The sequence below is a fragment of the Chiloscyllium plagiosum genome, unplaced genomic scaffold, assembly GCF_037043375.1.
Source record: "Chiloscyllium plagiosum isolate Xiang-an unplaced genomic scaffold, Cpla_swu_hap1 HiC_scaffold_40, whole genome shotgun sequence".
In the NCBI taxonomy this organism is placed as follows: Eukaryota; Metazoa; Chordata; class Chondrichthyes; order Orectolobiformes; family Hemiscylliidae; genus Chiloscyllium; species Chiloscyllium plagiosum.
In genome coordinates, this window is record NW_028270178.1 from 50,392,857 (window position 1) to 50,413,465 (window position 20,609).

General features: G+C 44.2%; 1 pseudogene across 1 annotated transcript in view; it reads left to right on the plus strand.

The window, feature by feature from the left end:
* Window positions 1-373: 373 nt before the first annotated feature.
* The window catches only part of LOC148138513 (Ig heavy chain C region pseudogene), a 50,632-nt pseudogene continuing 30,396 nt past the window's right edge, over window positions 374-20,609 (plus strand). Inside the window, exon 1 of the transcript XR_015753994.1 lies at window positions 374-420. The product of XR_015753994.1 is annotated as an Ig heavy chain C region pseudogene (transcript). The remainder of the gene's footprint in view (window positions 421-20,609) is intronic.

Consider the following 20,609-nt stretch of genomic DNA (forward strand, 5'->3'; position numbering starts at 1 on the left):
TGGGCTTTCCTTGACAGTGTACATCTAGGGTGAATGATACCTGACTCCGTGATCTGTCTGACATTCAACCAGGTTGGTACAAGATGCGCTCAGTTTCTTCGAGAATACGGACAAATATTCCTCACAACTGAAGGCATTAAATGTAGCCATTAGAGAAGTGGAAAGGTCTTATAAAAAAAATAGTGAATTATTGTTATAGAACTGAACAAAACCGAAATGTTGCTAAAAGAAAAAACAAAATTAAACATTTCTGCCCTACACTGGTCAGGATTAGAAGACAAGTAAGCAAACTGAAACAGGGAGAACCAATTGATGAGTGATAGGGATTGCCATGCAGATGGAGCAAAAGCTATCAGGATTTGGGTAATCCACGATGGAGGATGGGAAACGCTTTGGCTGTAAGAACTGCTCGCTTTTAGGGTATATTAGATGTTGGAAGTGAATTTATCGAATTCCACAAGCAACGATTACTGATTTTAAGCTGCTGCATTGTTTTGGAAGTTTGGGAGAAAAGATCAAAACAATGACACTTTAAAAAGGAGGAAGTGAACAAAGGTAGTGACCACATGGTCAGGGAGAGAGACAGAGAGGGAGAGAGACAGAGACAGAGACAGAGAGAAAGAAACCTACACTGCTGACTGACACAGCAGTGAATCTGCACATTTACTGCCTTTGCTGTTTGAGTTCAAGTGTTTCCGGACATTGGGGTGCGTTGAAGAAAAATTGACAAACAGCAAAATTCACAGCTGACATCCGAAGAAACTATGTTGGAGAGCACACAGCACAGGAGCAGATAAGTGCATGGTTTTTAAGTGTAATATTGCTGTCATTTTTAATAGTGAATGGAGTTGTTTATTTTTTGTTTTTTTATAGATCTGTACTTTGATTAAAATTAAAAAATATGAAACATAGATATTAAGTGAGACTGGATTAGTGTTTTTTTTTAGTGCATAAGACTATGCTATTTTCTGGAGGTTGGTAAGGTACAAAGATGGCCTTGAGTGGAGTGTTGTGCTCTTCCTGTCAGCTGTTGGGGATTCGGGAGAGCTTCCTTAATACTGATGATTATGTCAGCAGTAAGTGTGTTTGGTTCTGAATCGTATCAGATCACATCGATCAGTTGGAGCGGCAGTTTGAGGCAATGAGGAATTTACAGGAGCTAGGGGCATCTGACGGATGGTAGTTTTAAGGAAGGGAGAAAAACCAGGAAAAGTAGGAGAGGGAGGCAGGTAGTGCAGGTGTCTCCTGTGACTAACCCCATCTCAAACAAGTATGTTGTTTTGGAAAATGTAGGGGGTGATTGCCTTTCAGGAGAAAGCAGCATGAACGGCCAGGTTTCTGGGACCGAGACAGGCTGTACTGTAACGAGGGGTATGTCAGGTACCAAGCGATCGATTGTGAGAGGGGACTCTCTAGTCAGAGGCACAGACAGATGTTTCTGCGGCCGACAGCGAGAAATCAGAATGGTGTGTTGTCTCCCTGTTTCCAGGATCAAGGCAGAATATTCTCAAAGGGCAGTGGGACCAGCAACAGGTCACTGTGCACACTGGAACGAATGACACAGGAAGGAAAAAGTATGAGATGCTGAAGAGAGGAGATAGAAAGTTAGGCAGGAATTTTAAAAGGAGGTCCTCGAGGGTAGTAATATCTGGATTACTCCCGATGCTGTGAGCTAGTGAGGCTAGGAATAGGAGGATCGAGCAGATGAACGTCTAGGAAAAAGTGAAGACTGCAGATGTTGGAGATCAGAGTCGAGAACGTGGTGCTGGAAAAACACAACAGGTCAGGCAGCATTTGAGCAGCAGGAGAATCGACATTTTAGGAAAACGTCCTTCATCAGGAATGAGGCTGTGAGCCAAGGAGGTGGAGAGATAAATGGAAGGGGGGGGGTGGGCCTGGGGTAAGATAGCTGAATGTTCATTAGCTGGATGGAGTTGAGGGGAAAGGTGAAAGGTTGGAGGGGAGGGTGGAGTGGATAGGTGGGAAGGAAAATTGACAGGTAGGACAGGTCATGAGGGTGGTGCCAATTGGAAGGTTGGGGCTGGGATTGGAGGGGGGATGTTGAGGGGGAGGAGAAATGAGGAACCTGGTCCAATCCACATTGATAGTGTGTGGTTGCAATGTCCCAAGGCAGAATGTGAGGCATTCTTTCTCCAGGTGTCGGGTGGTTAGGGTTTAGTGATAGAGGCCCAGGACCTGCATGTCCTCGGCAGAGTGGGAGGGGGAGTTGAGAGGTTTTCAGCCACAGGGTGGGTGGGGTTGATTGGTGCGTGTGTCCCAGAGATTTTCCCTGAAGAGCTCAGCAAGTAGGCGACCTGTATCCCCGATGTAAAGGAGACTGCATCTGGATCAACGGATACAGTAAATGACGTGTGGAAGTGCAGCAAAAGCTCTGATGGATGTGGAAGGCTCCTTTGGGGCATTTGGGAAGTGAGAGGGAATTCGGGGCACAGGTTTTGCAATTCCTGTGGTAACAGAGGAAGTTGCCAGGAGGGGAGGGTGGGTTGGTGGGGTATGGAGTGTGGACCTGACAAGGGAGTTGCGGAGGGAATGGTTTTTACAGAAAGCAAATAAGGGTGTGGAGGGAAATATATCTCTGGTGTTGGGGTCCATTTGTAGGTGGCAGAAATGGCAGAGGGTGATGAAATGTATCCGGAGGTTGGTGAGATGGAAGGTGAAGATCAGAGGGATTCTGTCCTTGTTTAGCTGTGGGAGCCGGTGGGTTTGTAGAAGATGTCTGTGTTGAGTCGGTCACTGTTGATGGAGATGGAGAGTCCCAGGTAGGGGAGGGACGGCAGTGTCCAAATGAATGTATAGCTGTGGAGCTGGTGTATGGGAGAAGGGATCACATTTTAAATCACTAGAAGCCCTTCTCGGGTAGGAGTGACCTATACAAGAAGGATGGATTGCACCTGAATTGGAAGGGAATTAGAGGGAGATTGCTGCAGTTGCTTGGGAGGATTTAAAGTAATAAAGTGGGGGTGTGGGACCTAGGGAGATAGTGAGGAAAGAGATCAATCTGAGACTGGTACAGTTGGGAAGAAAAGCAAGTCAAACAGTCAGGGCAGGCAGGGACAAAGCAGAGAACAAGGTAGGACCGATAAATCAAACTGCATTTACATTAATGCAAGGGGCCTAACAGGGAAGGCAGATGAACTCAGGACATGGTTAGGAACATGGGACTGGAATATGAGAGCATTTACAGAAACATGGCTCAGGGATGGATAGAACTGGCAGCTTAATGTTCGAGGATACAAATGCTACAGGAAGGATAGATAAAGAGGCAAGACAGGAGGGGGGAGTGGAGTTTTTCAGAAGGGATAGCATTACAGCTGTACTGAGGAAGATATTTCTGGGAATACATCCAGGAAGTAATTTGGGTGGAAGTAAGAAATAAGAAAGAGATTATTACCTTTTCGAGACTGTACTATAGAGCTCCACAAAGTCAGCGGGAAATTGAGAAACAAATTTGTCAGGAGATCTCGGTTATCTGTAAGAATAATAGGGTGGTTATGGTCGGGGATTTTAACTTTCTAACTGTAGACTGGGACTGCCGTAGTGTTAAGGGTTTCGATAGAGAGGAATTTGATAAGTGTATATAAGAAGTTTTTCTGATTCAGTATGTGGATGAACCTACAAGAGAAGGTGCAAAACTTGACCGACTCTTGGGAAATAAGGCAGGGAAGGTGAGTGACGTGTCAGTGGGAGAGCACTTTGTGGCCAGCAACCAGAATTCTATTAGTTTGAAAATAGTGATGGAAAAGGATAGACAGGATCTAACTGTTAAAATTCTAAATTGGATAAAGGACAATTTTGGCAGTATTAGGTAAGAACTTTGAAAAGGTGATTGGGTGCGGAGTTTTGCAGGTAAAGGAATGGCTGGAAAATGATTAAGTTTTCAAAAATGTGATAATGAGACAGAGTGTTCCTGTTGGGGTGAAAGGCAAGGCTGGTAGGTGTGGGGAATGCTGGATGACTATAAAAATTGAGGGTTTGTTCAATAAAAAGAAAGAAGCATATGTTAGGTATAGACAGAATAGATCGAGTGAATCCTTAGAGTAGAAAGGCAGTAGGAGTATACTTAAAAGGGAAATCATGAGGGCAAAAAGGGGGCATGAGATAGCTTTGGCAAATGGGGTTAAGGAGAATCCAAAATGATTCTACAAATACATTAATGATAAAGGGGTAACTAGGGAGACAATAGGGCCCTTCAAGGATCAGCAAGGCAGCCTGTGTGTAGAACCGCAAGAGATGGGGGAGATACAAACGAAGTATTTGCATCAATGTTTACTGTGGAGAAGGACATGGAAGAGATAGAATGTGGGGAAATAGATAGTGACATCTTGAAAAATGTCCAGATTACAGAGCAGGAGGTGCTGGATGTCTTAAAATACATAAAGGTGGGTAAATCCTCTTGCTGAGATATTTGTATCATCGATAGTCACAGGTGTGGTGCTGGACGACTGGAGGTTGCCAAACGTGGTGCCACTGTTTAAGAAGGGTGTTAAGGACAAGCCAGGGAACTACAGCCCAGTGAGCCTGACCTCAGCGGTGGGCAAGTTGTTGGAAGGAATCCTGAAGGACAGGATGTACATGTATTTGGAAAGGCAAGGATAGTCAGCATGGCTTTGTGCTTGTGAAATCATGTCTCACAAACTTGATTGAGTTTCTTGAATAAGTAACAAAGAGAATTAGTGAGGCAGAGCGATGGACGTGATTTATTTGAACCAAAGTAAGGCATTCGACAAAGTTCCTCATGGGAGACTGGTTAGCAAGGTTAGATCTCATGGAATAAAGGAAGAACAAGCCACTTGGATACAGAACTGGCTTGAAGTTAGAAGACAGAGGGTGGTGGTGGATGTTTGATTATCGGATGGAGGCCTGTGACCAGTGAAGTGCCACAAGGATCAGTGCTGGATCCACTGCTATAAGATTTGGATGTGAGCATAGAAGGTATATGTAGTAAGTTTGCAGATGACACCAAAATTGTACGTGTAATGGACAGCGAAGAAGGTGACCTCAGAGTATAATGGGATCTTGATCAGATGGGCCAATGGGCCAAAGGTTGGTAGATGGAGTTTAATTTAGATAAATGCAAGGTGCTGCATTTTGGAAAGGCAAATCAGGGCTGGGCTTACACACTAAATGGTCATGTCCTGGGGAGTGTTGTTGATCAAAGAAACCTTGGAGTTCATAGTTCCGTGGAAGTGTAGTCCCAGGAAGACAGCATAGTGAAGAAGGCATTGAGTATGCTTCCCTTTGTTGGTCAGAGCATTGAGTATAGGAGTTGGGAGGTCATGTTGCAGCTATACAGGGCAATGGTTAGGCCACTGTTCGAATATTGCGTGCAATTCTGGTTTCCCTCCTAAAGGAAGGGCGCTGTGAAACTTGAAAGGGTTCGGAAAAGATATACAAAGATGTTGCCAGGGTTGGAGGGTTTGAGCGGCAAGGAAAGGCTGAAGAAGCTGCAGCTGTTTTTCCTGGAGCGTCGGTGTCTGAGGGGTGACCTTATAGAGGTTTGGAAAATCATGAGGGGCATAGTTAGGGCAAATAAGGTTTTCTTTGTTTAAAGGAAATGTAACATTGATGTTCCAGGTGTGATTGTTGGATAAACCACTCTGCATTAAGCCAAACTTATTTAAACACTACGGTTGAAACACAAACAAAAGAATGTGGCATTAAGAATAATTAAACGATTGGAAAACATAACCAAGTACTTGCTATAGTAACTTACTCATTTCCTGATCCAATGTTGTAACATCTAATGAACACACCCCTTGGCAAAAAGGTAAATTCAAACTCGTATTCTTACAGGCGGAGGGAACAACATCCAGAGAAATGCCCGAGTGCTCAGTTAGGAATCATTTACTGAAGCTTGCAACCTTCTGACACTCAAAACATCTTGGAATTGCTGCAGCGAGACCAAAACTAGAAGAACCTGAACTGGCCACTCCTTTTCCATTGTTAAGCTGTTTTTAAGAAAAACCTACAGGCACTCTAGACTCTTTGGCACCTCTGCCTTTACAATCCCTCTTCAAAAAAATACAGGCCAAAATAACCTTTTTAAAGTGACAGCATCCTCACACCACCACACACCCCAGTCCCCCTGCCCCCCTGACACACACTCACAAACACACACACACACACACACAGAGTCTCTGTCTCACACACACACAGTCTCTCTCTCTCTCTCACACACACACACACACACATGGTCTTTCCCTCTGTCATGCACAGACATGGTCTTTGTCTGTCTCTCTCTCACACAGGCATGATTTTTCTCTCTCACACACACACATACACACACACACGCACTTGCGCACACACAGGCATGTGTTTCTCTCTCTTTCTCACTCACTCACTCACTCACTCTCAGGCATAGTGTTTCTCTCTTATACACACACACATACGGTCTTTGTCTGTCTGTCTCTCTCTCACACACACAGAGGCATGGTCTTTTTCTCTCTCTCTTTCTCACTAACTCACATACACACTCTCAGGCATAGTGTTTCTCTCTCTCTTACACACACACAGTCTCTTTCTTTCTCTTTCTCTCTCTCTCTCTCTCTCTCTCTCCCTCACACACGCACTCACACACACACGCATGGTCTTTCCCTCTGTCATGCACAGACATGGTCTTTGTTTGTCTGTCTCTCTTTCTCTCACACACACGCCAGCATGATTTCTCTCCCTTTCATGTACACGCAAACACACACATACACACGGTCTTTCTCTCTCTTGCACACACACACACACAGGCATGGTGATTCTCTATCACTCACTCAGTCACACACACACTCTCAGGCATAGTGTTTCTCTCTTATACACACACACATATGGTCTTTCTCTGTCTGTCACCCTCTCTCACACATACACAGAGGCATGGTCTTTTTCTCTCTCTCTTTCTCACTCACTCACACACACACAAACTCTCAGGCATAGTATTTTTCTCTCTCTAACACACACCCACACACGCACGCACAGAGAGAGAGAGAGAGAGATGGTCTTTCTCTCTCTCTGTCTCTCTCTCTCTCTCGATCTCTCTCTCTCTCTCTCTCTCGTTCTCTCGATCTCTCTATCTCTGTCTCTCTCACACAGAATGAACTATTATCTTTTATTCATTTTATGGGTTGTGGGTGTTGCTGGCTGGCCAGCATTTTATGTGTCTCCCTAGTTGCCCTTGAGAAAGTGGGGGTGAGCTGCCGCCCTGAACTACTGTGGTCCACCTGCTGTGGGTTAACCCAAATGCCATTAGGGAGGGAATTCCAGGACTTTGAACGTGACAGTGATGGGACGGCATTATATTTTCAAGTCAGGATGGTGCATGACTTGGGGGGGGGGGGGGGACTTGAAGGTAGTGCAGTTCCCACACATCTGCTGCCCTTGTTCTTCTAGATGGAAGTGGTTGTGGGTTTGGAAGGTGCTGTCTGAGGATCCTCGATGAATTTATGCAGTGCATCATGTAGATAGTAGCAGCAGTGTGTACTGAGCATGTGTGGTGGAGGGAGTATACACTTGTGGAATTGGGCTGCTTTTCCTGGATGGTGTCAAACTTCTTGAGTGTTGCTGGGGTTGCACCCATCCAGGCAAGTTGGGAGTATTCCATCACACTTCCAACTTGTACATTGTAGATGGTAGATAGGCTGCAGTATTCCTTGCTTCTGACCTGCTACTGTAGCTACTGTGTTTGTGGTAAGTGCAGTTGAGTTTCTGGTCAATGATAACCCGCAGGATGTTGACATTATGGGATTCAGTGATGGTAACACCATTGAAAGCCACGGGGCAGTGGTTGGATTGTCTTTTATTTTTGATGGAAATGTTACTTGCCACTTGTCAGCCCACGCCTTGATATTGTCCAGATCTTGTAGCATTTGAACATGGATACCCGAATCTGAGGAGTCGTGAATGGTGAACATAGTGCAATCATTGGCGAACATTCCCACTTCTGACCTTGTGATGGAGGTGAAGGTCATTGATGAAGCAGCTGAAGATGGTCAGGCCGAGGACACTCCCCTGAGGGTCCCCTGCAGAGACGTCCTGGCCCTGAGGTGAATGACCTCCAACAACCACCACCATCTTCCTATGTGTCAGATATGTCTCCAACCATCAGAGAGTTTGCACCCATTGATTCCCGATTTCCGATGGCTCCTTGAAGCCACATTCAATCGAGAGCAGCCTTGATGTCAAGGACTGTCACTCTCACCTTCCCTGAAGCACCCAGCTTGTCGATATTTGAGTCAAGGCTGTAATTAGGTCAGGAGCTGACTGGCCTTGCCAGAACCCAAACTGGGCATCATTGAGCAGCTTATTGCTGAGCAAGTGCTGCTTTATAGCACTGTTCATGATACTTGCCATCACTTTACTTATGATCGAGAATAGACTGATGGGGCGTTAATTGGCTGGGTGGAATTTGTCCTGTTTTCTTTGTGTGTACAGGACATCCCTGGGCAAGTTTCAGCATTGTTGGTTACGTACCCGTGTTGTAAGTTTACTGCAACATTAATAAGAGACAAAGATTATTTCATTTTCTCACTCCCACAATGACCCACAGGTGACTGATGTGCTACCTGCCACACCTCCTTTGTATAAGTCCCTGGTAATGAATTTCTCCCACGTTCCCATCTGCCTGAATGTCTCATCAAGACATCATGTTTAAGTTAGTCACATTTGGGAATGCACTCAGATTCTTCTTCTGTGTTTGCTTTTCAATGCAATTGCTTCAGTTTTTCATCTTTCTGTTGTAACTGATGTAATTTCTCTGAAAAAAAAATCAATTTGTTCTCCATCTGTTCTTGTTTTGTCTGAGCCATTCAATCAAATGTGGGCTCTGATAATTCTGTTTCAACTTGCTTTTCTGTATTCTTTGATTTCTTCTCCTGTTTCAACTGGTGACTTTATGACCTTGTTATCTCTCCGTTAATGTTTTCCAATTCTTTCATGATTCACATAGCAATGATGTTCATTGTATTTTATTTAGAACATGAGATAATCCATCCACAAGAATATTGAATTATTATGCTCTATTAGAATGATGACTGAGTTATTGATTTTCACTGCCCAATTCCAACAGCCGACCTTGTCCCAACAATAGTCTTCACTCCTGACCGAGAAGTCGGTGTTTTGGGCACAAAACTCCATGAAAGGCTTATGCCCGAAACGTTGACTCTCCTACTCCTTGGATATACTGCCTGACCTGCTGTGCTTTTCCAGCACCACACTTTTTGACTCTGATCTGCAGTCCTCACCTTCTCCTTTTCCCTCGGATGTCTGGTCTGGTCTGAAGTAAGCTGAGAGGTACAGATGCACTTGCAAGGAGTTTTGTGGTCCTGGAACATGCAGAGGGAGGAGTGAAAAGGCTGTTGTATGGAGACTTGCAGGGATTGTTGGGTTTAATTGAGATGTGGGCGAGGGTATCCCAGTTGAAATGCTGAGATTTGGAAGTGACATGACAAATTCTTGAATTCTGTGTCCTCTCAAATGGAGAGTTCCTAACTCATCCAACAAGTGTGTCTTGGACATGTCAACAGAATGGAAGCATGTGACGTGTGAATTTACTTCCTGCATGGTGAGATTCCTACAGCCAGGCAGCTAGTGATGGACCAAATGGTCCGCTTCAGGAATGCTGAAGAATGGTATGACAGCCCTGAACATCGACTAGACATGGAGAGAGACCCTATTGGCTGAGAGAAATGAATGGGAAGATTTCCATTGGTTTGACATGAGCTATCAGAGTGACCGGACATCACCTTAGACGCTAACACTAAAGGCATAAATAGACACTATATGAGTGTTAGTGAGAAATTGGTGATAAAAGCTGTCTGTAATGAATTGGTATCTTCGTCAAGCAGCAAAGTTACATTGCAGAGAGGCACGCAATCTGAAATACATCAGAGCACCTTCCAGCAACTGGAGCATGCTGGTGGCCTCTTACAAAGAAAGCAGTTTCAAGGAAATATGATGTGCTTCAAAATGCCACGGACACAGAAATGTACATCCGCGCGAGCGTGACACACACTCATACTCACATTCACACTCACACACACACACACCTACACAGAGACAGACACATAGCCATGGATATGCACAGACATACACACACACACACAAATACAGACACACACAAGCACTCACAGAACAAAATGACATCTTGTGTTAAGAATGAACAAAGCTGCTCCTCAACCATCACACCTTGACTCTTGGGAGGAGCTGTGTCATTGAAATTTGAGAGGTTACGTCTCCTCATTATTTTTCGGGTGGGGTGATGAGTGATATTTTGAGGTAAATGGGAAAGCACTAATAATGTCCACGGTTTTCTCAGGGCAATATCCTCTTAAACATTGAAGATAGGAGCAGGAGAAGGCCACTCAGCCCTTTGAGCCTGCTCTGCCATTCATCATGATCATGGCTCATCATCCAGCTCCTGTTTACTCCCCATGACCTTTGGTCCTATTTGCTCTAAGTACTACATGTAGCTGCGTCTTCAATATATTCAATGCTTTGGCATTAACAAGTTCCTGTGGTAATGAATTCCACAGGCTCATCACTCTTTAGGTGAAGAAATGTTTCCTCATCTCCATCCTACATGATCCACCCCGAATCCTCAGTCTGTGTCCCCTGATTCTGGACACACCCACTATCAGGAGCATCCTCCAGTCAGGTAAACCTTCGCTGTACTCCCTCCAGAGCAAGAGCATCCTTCCTCAGAAAAGGAGACCAAAACTGCACACAGTGTTTGAGGTGTGGCCTCACCAAGGCCCTGTTTAACTGTAACAACGCATCCCTGCTCCTGTACTCGAAACATCTCTCAATGAAGTCAATATAACATTTGCCTTCTTTACTGCCTGCTGCACCTGCATGCGTACCTTCAGCGACTGGTGCACAAGGACATGTGGCCCCTGCAGCACACTCCCCTCTCCCAATTTGCAGCCAGTCAGGTAGTAATCCACCACCTTCCTTTTGTTTCCAAAGTGAATAACCTGACATTTATCGAAAATAAACTGCATCTGCCATTGATTGGCCCGCTCACCCAATCTGTCCAGATCATGCCGTAGGGTCTCTGCATCCTCGTCACAGTTCACACTCCCACCCAACTTGGTATCATCTGCAAACCTTGAGATGTTACATTTTATTCCTTCATCCAAATCATTAATATATATTGTTAATAGCTGGAGTCCCTGTGGCACACCACTAGTTACTGTCTGCCTATTTGACACGTGCCCCTTCAGCCCTCCTCTGTTCCTTCCCTGCCAATCAGTTTTCTATTTATCTCAGTACACTTACCCCAACCCCATATGCTTTAATCCTGTACAATGACCTCTTAAATGGGGCATTGTCAAACGCTTTCTGCAAGTACAAATATACCATATTGACCAGTTCCCCTTTGTCAACTCTGATAGTTACATCTTCACAGAATTCCAATAGATTTGTCAAGCATGATTTCCCCTCCATAACTCCATGCCGACTCTGTTTGATTTTGCCACGGCTTTCTCAATGCTCTGTCATAAAGGGTAAAGGATTTGAGAATTTTCCCCACTACTGATCTGAAGCTTACTGGTCTCGAATTCCCTTTCTCGGTATCTCTCTTTCTGAGTGTTGGAGTGGCAGTAGCTGCCCTCCAATCTACAGGGACTGTACCAAAATCTGAAGAATCCTGGCAACCAAAGCATCCACTATTTCTAGAACCACTTCCTTAAGTGATCTGGGATGCAGATTTATCAGGCCCTGAGGATTTATCAGATTAAATCCCCTCAATTTCCCAGCACCATTTCTCTACTAATATTGACCTCCCTCAGTTCTTCCCTCTCACTAAATCTTGCATTCTCCAGGATTTCTGGTACTTGATTTGTATCTTCGAGTCAGAGAGTCCTAAAGCACAGAGACATGTCGTTTGGCCCAAAGTGGTCCATACTGACCAAATTGTCCACCCATGCTAACCCCATTTCCCTGCATTTGGTCCACATCCATCTAACTCTTTCCTATCCATGTATTTGTCAAAATGCCGTTAAATGTTGTTAACGTACCCACGTCAACCACTTCCGCTGGCAGCTCATTGCATACACGTGCCAGCCTCTGTGTAAACAAATTGGCCCTCAGGTTCCCTTTTGTACTTTTCCCTGCTAATTTATTGCACTCATCATATATGATGGAGTGTCCGTTCCGAGTTTTAACGTCACTCGTCGTTAAACTAATGCCATCTAGTCCTCGATTCCCCAACCCTGGCAAAAAAGACTGAGTGTATGCCTCTCATAATTTTGTACAGTTCTGTAAGGTCCCCTCTCAGTCTCCTAGACTGCCAAGAAAAGAAGTTCTAGCTTGTTCAGTCTCTCCTTACAACTCAGACCACTGAGTGCGAGCAACATCCTTATAAATTTCTTCTGCACTCTTTCCAGTTTAATAACATCCTTCCTCGAGCAAGGTGCCCAATACTGAACACATGCACCAACTGCAGCCTGACCAACCTCCTGTACAACTGTCCTTTTTTGTGAAGACAGAACTAAAGTATGGATTCAGTTGCTCAGCTGTTCCTTTGTCCTTTGTTATATATTTCCCCATTTCTATCTGTAGGGACCTACATTTGTCTTCACCAATCTATTTCTCTTCACGTTCTGTAGAACCTTGTAGTGTCAGTCTTCATGTTCCCTGCAAGCTTACTTCCTTTTTACTGTGTTTTCCCCATCTTAATCAATCCCTTGGTCCTTCTTTGCTGAATTCGAAACTGCTTTCAAACATCAGACCTATTATTCTTCTTGGCCAATCTCTATGCTTCTTCTTTCAATTGGATACTATCTAATTTCCTTTATAAGCCATGGATTGGCCCTGTTACCCATTTTGCTTTTGTACCAGACAGGAATAAATAGTTGTTGCAGTTCCCTCATGATTTCGTTGAATATTTGCCAATGCCTATCTACTGTCGCACCTTTAAGCAACTTCCACTAATCTATCAACGCCAACTCATGCCTTATATACCTTCATAGTTTCCTTTATTAAAATTCAGCACCCTAGTCTCCAAATCAGCTGGCTCACTCTCCATCCTGATAAAAACGCTGTATCATGTCATGGTCACTCTTCCCCAAGGAGTCACACGCAGCTAGATTGGCAATGATTCCCTTCTCATTACACAGTACCCAGTCTCAGATGGCCTGCTCTCTAGTTCATTCCATCCATATGGTGGTTAAGAAAACCATCCCATATGTAGGCCAGGAATTCCCCCAAGTAGACATTGTGGCTAATTTGATTTGTCCAATCTGGATGCAGATTAAAATCACCCATGATCACAGATGTCTCCATATCATTAGCTTGCCTAATTTCCTGTTTAAGGAGAAAGTGAGGACTGCAGATGCTGGAGATCAGAGCTGAAAATGTGTTGCTGGAAAAGCGCAGCAGGTCAGTCAGCATCCAAGGAGCAGGAGAATCGACGTTTCGGGGATGAGCCCTTCTTCAGGAATGAGGAAAGTGTGTCCAGCAGGCTAAGATAAAAGGTAGGGAGGAGGGACTTGGGGAGGGTCGTTGGAAATGCGATAGGTGGAAGGAGGTCAAGGTGAGGGTGATAGGCCGGGGTGGGGGCGGAGAGGTCAGGAAGAAGATTGCAGGTTAGGAAGGCGGTGCTGATTTCGAGGGTTGGGACTGAGACAATGTGGGGGAGGGGAAATGAGGAAACTGGTGAAATCTGAGTTCATCCCTTGTGCTTGGAGGGTTCCTAGGCGGAAGATGAGGGGTTCTTCCTCCAGCTGTCGTGTTGCTATGATCTGGCGATGGAGGAGTCCAAGGACCTGCATGTCCTTGGTGGAGTGGGAGGGGTAGTTGAAGTGTTGAGCCACGGGGTGGTTGGGTTGGTTGGTCCGGGTGTCCCAGAGGTGTTCTCTGAAACGTTCTGCAAGTAGGCAGCTTGTCTCCCCAATATAGAGGAGGCCACATCGGGTACAGCGGATGCAATAGATGATGTGTGTGGAGGTGCAGGTGAATTTGTGGTGGATATGGAAGTATCCCTTGGGGCCTTGGCGGGAAGTAAGGGGGGAGGTGTGGGCGCAGGTTTTGCATTTCTTGCGGTTGCAGGGGAAGGTGCCGGGAGTGGAGGTTGGGTTGGTGGGGGGCGTGGACCTGACAAGGGAGTCACGGAGGGAGTGGTCTTTTCGGAACGCTGATAGGGGAGAGAAGGGAAATATATCCCTGGTGGTGGGGTCCGTTTGGAGGTGGCGGAAATGACGACGGATGATATGATGTATATGGAGGTTGGTGGGGTGGTAGGCGAGGGCCAGTGGGGTTCTGTCCTGGTGGCGATTGGAGCGGCGGGGCTCACGGGCGGAGGAGCGGGAAGTGGAGGAGATGCGGTGGAGGGCATCGTCGAATTTCCTGTTTGATACTATTCCAACATGACCACTGCAGTCTGGGCGTCTCTGTATGACACCCACTAATGTTTTTGTCCCTTGGTATTTCACAGCTCCGCCCACACAAACTCCACATTGTCGAAGCTAATGTCCTAAAAAGAGATAAGCAAAAATACGTGACCAGGAATTGAGATATTTCTGCTCAAATATTGGTCTTGGTTTGATGCTAATTAGCCTTGTCGACTTTCAATGAGTTGCTTCGTAAAATCTGGGGCCGCCAACAGAAGGTGATGAGCTAGAACATTTGTGGAATTGCTTTCTCAGTAAATGAACATAGATACATTTTGTTGAGATTTTCACAGTAGATGACAGTGCTTCTCCAGCAGTTGGAAGTGAGGGCTGATAGTAGATCCTTCACCCAACACCTTCACTCATAAAACGTTAAGGCACACAAAAGATTGACTGAGGCTACTTAGTTTAACATCATTTATTGAAAAATATGGTCGAGTGTTTAAAAAAGGATGTTACAGCAGAAAACTGAGAATGGCTTTCTAAAATGTAAATCTTGCCTGATAAAAGTATCGGAATTCTTGAAGAAAATGGAGGAAACCGTGATTGTAATATGTTTTAATTTTCTGTAGGTATTTGATAGCACTCATGCATAAGATTACTGAATAAGAAAGGAGCCTTGGCTTTGGAGGTACTGTATTAACATGTAGAGAGGATCTTTGAAATGCCAATCAGAAAAGTTTGATTAAGAGTTTTATTTTACAAAATGTCAATCTGTGGAGTACCACATAAATCTGTTCTGGGGACAAAAAAAAAATACAAAGTATTTTGATGACTTAGATGAGGAAAGTGAGTATATTGTAGGCAAGTTTGCGAATGACTCAAAAATTGGAGCAGAGACAAGTGGTGTGTATGACACAAAAAGAAGTTTGTGGAGGGATACAGATAGGACAAGAGAGTGAACAAGGAGCTTTGCATAATAATGTAATGTGGATTAAATAAATGAGAACAAACGTAAACAGTGAAGTTATGCATTTTAACGGGCAAGATAGAGATTGAATTCAGAAATCCAAAGGGAGTCAGCATCTCCGAACCTCAAAAAGTTAGCTTTTAATTTCAACTGTCAATAAGGATGGCAAATGTCATGTTGGGGTTTATTTAAAAACTAATGGAATATTGATATTAGGAACAGTCAGATAGAGCAGCGAATGTGTGGCTGAGGAGCTGCTGCAGGGATTAGGATTCCCATTTTTCAATCACTGGGATCTCTTCAGGGATAGAAATGACCTGCATAAGAGGGAGCTGAATTGGAAGGGGACCGATATTCTTGTGAGGAAATTTGCTAGCAGTATGCTGAAGGTTTTAAACTAGTAAGGGGGATGGTGGGAACCAACAAGATAGTGAGAAAAGAGAAATGTTTGAGGTGAGATGCGGTGAGCAATTCTAGGGGTCAAGGCAGACAACAGTTTGGCAAGAGCGAGGTAAGGCTGCTAAACTGCATTTACTTTGATGCAAGAGGCCTGACATGTGAGACAGATGAACATGGGGCATAGTTGGGAATGTGGGACAAGGATATCATTACCATTACAGAAACGTGGCTCAGGGATGTACAGGACTGGCAGCTTAATGATTAGGATATAGATGCTGTAGAATGTATAGACAGAGGAGCAAGAGAGGAGATGGAGTGGTGTTTTTGGTTAGAAAGAACATTACAGCTGGATGTAGAGAGGATATTTCTTGGAGACTGCCCAATGAAGTTATATGGATGAAACTTAAAAATAAGAAAGAGGTGATGACTTTGCTGGGATTGTAAAATGGGCCTCCTAATAGTCAGTGGGAAATTTACAAGCAATCATGCTGTCTGTAAGAAAAAAGGATAATGGTAGGGAATTTTAACTTGCCAAACAGAGTTTGGAGTAGTGTTAAGATCTTGGAATGTGGAGAAATTGGTTAAGTATGAACAAGAAACCGTTGTTATTCAATATGTGGATGCACCTACTGGACAGTTCGCAATACTTGACCTTCTGTTGGGAACCAAGGCAGAGCAAGTGACTGAGGTGTCCATAGGGGCAGGCTTCAGGGAAAGTGATCATAATTCTATTGGTTTAATAATAATGATGAGAAAGGATAACATTGATTTAAAAATGAAAGTTTCAAATTAGAGTGTGGCCAGTTTCGATGGTATTAGACTTTGAGAAGTTGGTTGAGGGAGGTTATTCACAGGTAAAGGGACGGCTGACAAGTGGGAGGCCTTTAAGAATGAGACAATGAGAGTTCAGTGATGGTATATTTCTGTCTGTGTGAAGGGCAAGGCATGGGAAAAGCTCAATGATGAGGGAAATTGCAACTCCTGTCCAGAAAAAGAAGGGGGCATTCATCAGATATAGACAGCTGGGATTGAGTGATCCTGAGAAGGGTATAAGGGCAGTAGGAGTATACTTAAACAGGAAATCATGAGGGAGAAAAAAGGACATAAAATTGCTTTGGCAAATAGAATTAAGGAGAATCCGAATATATTCTAAAATTATTTTAAGTTTAAAAGAATAACTAAGGAGAGAATACAGGCCTTAAAGATCAACATGGCTTTCCTGCATGTTCACCACAGGAGATGGCAGAGACACAAAGCAAATATTTTTCATCAATATTTACAGTAGACAGGAGCATGGAAGCTAAGAAACTTGGGAAATAAATAATGTGATCTTAAAATGAGTTTATTTTACAGAAAAGGAGGTGTCGGAGGTCTTAAAGTAGAAAAATGGAAATAAATCCTGGAGACCTGATTAGGTATTTCCCAGAACTTTGTGGGAAGCTAGGGAAGAGATTCCTGGACCCCTTGCTGAGATATTTGTATCGTTGATAATCATAGATGAGATGCCAGAAGACTGGAGAGTGACTAATGTGGCAGCATTACTGAAGAAAGTGGTATGGAAAAGCAAGGGAACCATGAACTGGTGAGCCTTTCACACCAGAGATGCTGCCAGACCTTCTGAGCATTTCCAGCAGTTTCTGCTTTTGTTTCTGATACACAGCATCCACAGTTCTTTCCGTTTTTCTTTAGTAGTTAGAGAGCATTACTTTTTGAATTGGAGGCCTGTTAGAACATAACAACATCCGAACATAAGAAATACGACCAGGAGTAAGCCATCTGACTCCATGAGTCAGCTCTGCCTTTCAATAATATCGGGGATAATCTTTGAATGGACTGAGACTTCACTTACCCACCGCTCACTATAACGCTTCATTCCTTTACTGTTCACAAATCTATCTTCACCTTTAAAACATTCAACAGGTTAGCCTCAGCTGCTTCACTACGCAGGGGATTCCAGAGATTCACAACCCTTTGAGTGAAGACGTTGGCTTGACCAGCTATCCTTAGTAGCCACACATGCAGATGACAAGCAACATGAGTTCGACTGGGACAAAACTACTAGTGGGACAAGCCAAACAGAGAACAGCCAGGGAATTCCTAGAGGCATGGCACTCATCCACAGATTCAATCAATAAGCACATCGACCTGGACCCAATACACCGGCCACTGCAGCGGACAGCTGGAACTGACAACCGGAAGCGGCAGATACAAACCACTATAAATGCCAGAGGAAACATCACAGAAGCGCTTCACAGGAGGCTCCCAAGCACTGAGGATGTCACCTAGACAGGGGACGAAACGTCTGCAACACAAATTACCAGCTCGGTGAACAGAACCACAACAACGAGCACCCGAGCTACAAATCTTCTCACAAACTTTGAGCCTCCCTGCTTCTGTCTTATCTATTGCATTTATAATTTTACAATCCCCTCCCCCATTCTTCTGAATTCCAATGAGTATAATCCCAGTCTGCTCATTACCAACCCCCTCATTTCCAAAATCAACGTAGTCAAACTCCTCAGCAAACCCCACCCCAGTGCCATCTCATGTAAGGCGATGAAAAGTGTACAGAGTACTCCAGGCGTGGCCACGCCAGCGCCCTATACAGCTGCAGCAGAAAGTCCTAATTTTAAACTCTATCCACTGGCAATGAAGGACATTATTCCATTTGTCTTCCTAATGAGTTACTGGACTTGCAAACCAGACTTTTGTGTTTCATGCACAGGAACACCCAGGTCCCCCTGCACAGCAGCATTCTGTAATTTTTCACCATTTTAAAGTCGACCACTTTGTTATTATTCCTACCAAAATGGATGACCTTATGTTTACTAACATTGTACTCCACCTGCCAGATCCTTGCCCACTCTCTTTACCTGTCTACATCCTTCTGCACACTTTGCTCTATCACTCATTTAAGTGGCTTCTGCGAACTACAATACACTACACTTGGTCTCTAACTCGAAGCAATCTCCCTGAATTTTAAACAATTGCAGTCCCAACAATTGTAAACAGTTGCATTCTCAACACTGATCCCTGAGACACATCACTACCCACTGATTGTCAACCAGAAAAACACCATTTATCCTCACTTTTTGGGTTCTGTTAGTTAACCATTCTTCTGTCCATGCTTATGCATTGCCCGTAACACTGTGCATCTTTATCTTATGCAGCAGCCTTTTGTGCAGCACTTTGCTGAATGCCTTTTGGAAATCCAGATACACCACGTTCACCAGTTCCCCATTGTCTACACGCTCATTATAATCTTAAAGAATTCCAATAAATCAGTTAAAGATGACTTGCCTTTCATGAACCAATGCTTCATTAAATAAATGTAGGTGTTGCATTTTTGTAAGGCAAACCAGGGCAGGACTTATACAATTAATGGCTCGGCCTTGGGGAGTGTTGCTGAGCAAAGAAACCAAAGGGTGCAGATGCAGCATTCCTTGAAAGTGGAGTTGCAGGGAGACAGGGTGGGGAAAAAGGTGTTTGGCATGATTTCATTCATTGGTCATAATGTTAAGTGTAGGAGTCGAGATGCCATGTCTCAGCTGTACAGAGCATTTGTGAGGCCACATTTAGAATTATTACAGACAAATCTGGCTAACCGGTTCTGTGAAGGATTTTGTGAAAGTTGAGAGGATGTAGAAAAGATTTCCAAGAATGATGCTGGAACTGGAGTGTTTAAGGTATAAGCTGAGGCTGAATAGGCTGGGGCTTCTCTTTTCCCTGCAGTGAGAGAAAAGGAGGCGAAGGAGTGGCCTGAACAAGACTTATAAAATCATGCAGGGCATTGATATGGTGAATAGCCAAGGTCTTTTTCCACGAGCGGGAGAGTCCAAAACTAGAGGACAGCGGTTTAACTTGAGAGGAGATACGTTTGAAAGGTACCTGAGGGGTAACCTTTTCACGTGTATGTGTGGAAAAAGCTGCCAGCGGTAGTGGTGGAGGCGGGTTCAATTACTGCATTTAAAAGGCACCTGGATGGGTGTATGAACAGGTCACATTTAGAGGAAGATTGGCCAAATGTTTGGCAAATGGTACTCAGTCAGATTGGGATATCTAGTCAGTGCAGTTGGACCGAAGGGTCTGTTTCTGTGCTGGATATCTGTATGAATATAATGTTTGTTAAAACTGAAAAGAAGCTGTATTCTTACCACAGCTGGAATACTGTGACCTGTTCTTGGGACTCATATCACAAAGAAAAGGTACACTGGACAGAGAAACAATCCACATGAGGTTCAGTCGACTGATCCTGAAGATGGAGGGACTGTCTTGAGAGTAGAGATTGAGTCGTTTGGGCCTATACTCATTAGAACATAGAAGATTCAGTACTGACATTCTGAAACATCTATTATTTTCAGGAAATTTGATGGTGTGAATGCAGAAATGTTGTTTCCCCTTGTGGGAGAGTTTCGGACCAGGGAGTAGAATCTCTGAATTAGAGGTCACAAATTTCGGGCAGAAGAGAATTTTGTCTCCCAGAATGTAGAGAATTTGTGGAATTCTTTACCACAGAAGACTGTCGAGGTTGGGTCATTCAGTATTTTGAAGGCAGAAATGGACAGATTTTGATTGGTAATTGAATCAATGCTGACAGTTAAAACGCTGAAAACTGGAGGTGAGGTTGAGCAGCTCAGCCATAATGTCATTGTTTGGAAGACCAAACCCCATTGGCTGAACAGGCTGCTTCTGGTTCTCTATCATTGACCTTTGCTCTAAGTTAGTCTTTTCAGAATTATCTCGGCCTCATTTCAATTAACCTCCATTTCATGATTGAAGCCCGGCTGCTTCAATGCCTCCTCATCATGAAAAAAGACAGGGATCGCCTTTCTCCCTGTTTGATGGCATGGCATTCTGCCTCTAATGCAGTGATTGCATTTAAATTCCTCCAGTTCTGTTGAATATTT